Source organism: Macadamia integrifolia, chromosome 1 (assembly GCF_013358625.1).
Source record: "Macadamia integrifolia cultivar HAES 741 chromosome 1, SCU_Mint_v3, whole genome shotgun sequence".
In the NCBI taxonomy this organism is placed as follows: domain Eukaryota; kingdom Viridiplantae; phylum Streptophyta; class Magnoliopsida; order Proteales; family Proteaceae; genus Macadamia; species Macadamia integrifolia.
In genome coordinates this window covers 5,748,188-5,752,615 of record NC_056557.1, presented here as the reverse complement: position 1 = coordinate 5,752,615, position 4,428 = coordinate 5,748,188, and positions in this window count along the sequence as shown.

The following is a 4,428-nucleotide window of genomic DNA, read 5'->3' as shown; positions in this document are numbered from 1 at the left end:
GTTAGATCAAACATCAAGAAATATGAAAATAAACAGGCAATCGATCTGTACGACACAAAGATTTAATTAATGAGGTTTACACACTAGTGTGGTGTGCTATGTCCTCGGGCAGAAGAAGATGTTTCACTATGCAGAAAAGAGATTACACCTAAGCAGCGGTGAGAAAACTCACCCTGAAACCCTAGCTCGAAAAACCTTCAAAATATAATAACTTTCTCAACAAGACAATGGTACATTATATACTCCAAGTTGCGGGTTGAACCGTCAGGTCACAGTTGATCCGATCAAACCATACCACAGGGGCTATTGGCCCAACTCCTCTGCTTCCATCACAGATCTTAGAAAACTTCCCATTCAGGTACCCACCAAAATATGTTAGAGCGGGTCAGTCTTCAAAACGGGTCAAGAATTCAAGACAAACTTAATACAATATTTTAACCAAAGTTTGAATTAAGAATAAAAATAAAATTAGACGGCCCATCTAGCAAGGACTCTTCACAAACCCCATATTTTTGTCACATGGAGGATGATGATGTAGAGATTATGAACTTTGGCTATCTAGGAATAATCTAGGTTGATCATGTATTGTTATAGCAGACACCAATAAATACGAAAATAAAAAAAATCAGATCCGCACAACATAGAGATTTAACGAGATTCACACACCAGTGTGGTGTGCTATGTCCTCGGGCGAAGAAGAAGATGTTTCACTATGTAGAACAGAGATTACATCCAAGCAACGGTGAGAAAACTCGCCATGAAACCCTAACTCAAAAAAACCACCAAATTACAATGACTTGCTCAACAAGACGATACCATATTATATGCTCCTCCAAGTCGTGGGTCGATCTATCTGGTCGCGGTCGATCGGGTCAAACCATACTGTGGGGGCTACGCCCCTACACCTCCATATGAGATCAGTGCTAGGCTCTGGGCTTGGCCTATCGACCCAACCCCTCTACTTCCTTCATAGATCTCAGAAAATTTTTCATTCGAATCACCACCAAAATATGTCAAAGCGGGTCATTCTTCAAAACAGGTCAAGAATCCAAGACAAACTTAACATGTATCAAATTGTAGATAGAAATTTATCATATATTCTTACATGTATTTGAAGATATGCCTCTACACTATGTCATAGTTCATATTTCCTCTTCATAGTCCTTCGTTTTTTAATGTTTTATTTTGTCAATGAATTCGGCTACGTTTAGTAACAAAGAAAAGAAAATAATAATAATAATAATAATAATACAAAAGACAAGCTCTCTCGTCAATTTTTTTTTTTTTTTTCCTCAAACATGGGAGATCTTGATCTTTCTATCCATAAAAGTTGGACCCCATCGAAGTTTGAGAAACCCATCTACGCAAGTTACCTAGAATCATGGTTCTACTTAAGTAGCGATGCATCTCAATTCTCATCAGTGTCTGATACCTAAAAAATGGGTTGTGCGTATCTGCTGTAAAGTTATATATTTTTGAATTTATGCTAGACATCGACCATTGACATGGCCGATCCTTGGATATCTTTCAGTTGCAATTCTATTTTGAATGTTGTAAATTTTTCTTTTGTTCTAAGAGATAACTTAGTTGGACTCCCTAGCAAGGAGACACTATTTCTGTCAAACAAGTATGATTTGAAAGAATCAGATCGGATCAATGATCAATTGGAATTGATTGGATTGAATCAAACTGATATCAATTTGTTTTGATAGAACCAAATCCTTGGCTTATTCCATATCAAACCGGATGAAGGGTAAAATGATCAAATTTTGATTTTTAAATTAAGACAGATATTTCTGTCCGATCAAACTGATCCTATTTTCGTATACCAGGTTCTCAAATATTGGTGTGAGTAATGGCAGTCTAACCCGTTTGTAGTTCATAGATCCAAAAAATCGATGTTTAGCATCCCTGAATTATCCCTGTAATCACAATAAATTTATTTAAAAAAAAAAAAAACTCGATCCATTTAGACATAGTCTCAAATGCATGGACGCCGCTTGGAGGGCTCTTAGATATCTATTATGTAATCACTTATGAAGGTCTTGAATGCTGTAACTACTACCCTCACCATTTTTTCAGTCTGGAGCATTTTAAATGAGTAGGTTGGTTCTACCAGTACTCCCCTTCTTTATTTATTGTTAGAGCAAACATCAAGAAAATACGTTAATAAACATATAATAGATCTGCATAACGCAGAGATTTAAAAAGATTCACATACCGGTGTGGTGTGCTACGTTATTAGGCGAAGAAGAAAATGTTTCATTGTGCAGAAGAGGGATTACACCTAAACAACGACGAGAAAACTCGCTCTAAAACCCTAGCTCGAAAAACCCAAAAAAATACAATGTCATTCTCAACAAGACAACAGTATATTATATATTCCAAATCGTGGATCGACCCATCGGGTTGCAGTCTATCCAGTCAAACCATACCGCATACAAGATCAGTGCTGGTCCGGGCTTGACCCAACCCCTCTGCTTCCATCACATATCTCAGAAAAGTTCTCATTCGGGACACCACCAAAATATATTGAAATTGGTCAATCTTCAAAACGGATCAAGAATTCAAGGCAAACTTAACACTTACCATTATAAATTGAACCTAAACCCACCGAGACCTTGTATCTTCTCTCTCTCCTGTTTGTTCCAGTTGAGAGTTTGAGACGATGAAGAAGATGAAGGTTCCTTACTTTACAATGCAGTGCTGTGTAATGATGATTATGTTGGTGCTTGGCAGAAGCCAAGTCCCAGTAGTGGAGGCCGTGACTTGTAATGTGTCACAGCTGAGCGCATGTGCGAATGCGATACTGCTATCACTTCCACCCACCAGGATGTGTTGCGACAGTATTAAGGAACAGAGGCTATGTCTCTGCAAGTATCTCAAGGACCCTACCCTCTAGAAGTTCAACAACTCTCCCAACGCCAAGAAGGTAGCCACCGCCTGTGGCGTTCCCTTCCCTCAGTGTTAAAGAGGAAAATTTTAATTAGCAACTAATCAGATGTGCATGGCACCCTGGGATCTCCACCACCACTACTATATGTCACCTTATCTTCTGTGCATGTACTACTTCTCTCTCTCTCTCTCTCTCTCTCTCTCTCTGATCTGTTAGAGAGATAATGGCATTATCCTATTGTGTCTGGGAAGGCCCTTTTCCATCGTTTGATCCTTTGCTAAAACATGGAACCATTCATGAAATCCTCTTTTGCAAATTAATTGGGTTATGTTATCTATCATCTCACAATAGATTTTAGGTCTATAAGGTATTCTGAAATCCCTTCTTTTTTTTTTTCAACCCAATATCAGTCTTGGCATGAGCTCAGCATGCAGAGTAAAATTTTAACATATAACGAAGATGATAGAATTTTGAACAAATGTAAGTAAAAAAAAAAAGGCTTCCAAAATACGGCACTGGCATATATGTCTGTTTTTCATGGAAAAAAAGTGTGATTACAATTTCTTAGTTAGCCACTTTGGTTATTAAGGGTGTAAATTTAGCCTTGATAGCCTGAATCTGCCTTGACACGTCCTAAGCAGAGCTAGATTTAAGATTTTTTTATCCTAAGAGTGAGTTACGATTGAGAAACATGGGGTCAGAGTTAGGCCGGTAGACTTAGTTCCATTTGACCCAACCCAACCATGATTTATATAATGTGTTATTTACTTAATAATTATTCGTGTGTGATCTATTGTTATTTAAGTTCATTTATGATAATAGGCACTTAGATGTAATTGGCTTTTTTAGTCAAGTGTTTGAACATATATATATATATATATATTATTTTTTTTACTTTTACATAAGACAAATAGAAAAAATATGGTCAGGAAAAACCTGACCTAGGGCTAATCAAGGCCGAATTAGATTGACATGATCCTGATAGGATTCGACTAACCTGAGATATCAAAACCTGACCTAGGGCTAATCAAGGCCCAATTGGATTGACATGATCCCGATAGGATTGGCCTAACCTGAGATATCAAAACCATTCAACTTGGTGGAACTATGGATGTTTGTTATTTGGTATTTTTATTGTATCAGGTTATGTATGTAACTATGAAAGTTGCTTGTCCTTTTGATCTCATACTTATAGCATATGGTCTAGTTTTTATGCACGGTCGCCCATTGGTCTTGTGGAAGCGCTGCTTGTCGTACGGGAGCTTGTCTTGGAGGCTATGATCACTACCATGGAGCATCCTTTTTTTTTTCTACCCAAAAAAAAAAATTATAGAACAAATCCAATTGGTCCAGTACAGATCGGTATCGGGCCATATCATTGATTTGAGACATACCATCTTATCCGTATCTACTCAATACGCGGATATGATGCTGAGATTTAAGAGGAATAATCTGTGAGGAAACGTTTACACCACGGTCCTGTGCCCTCCTTTTCCCCATAACAAAAATATGGATTCCGTAGTTTAAAAAAA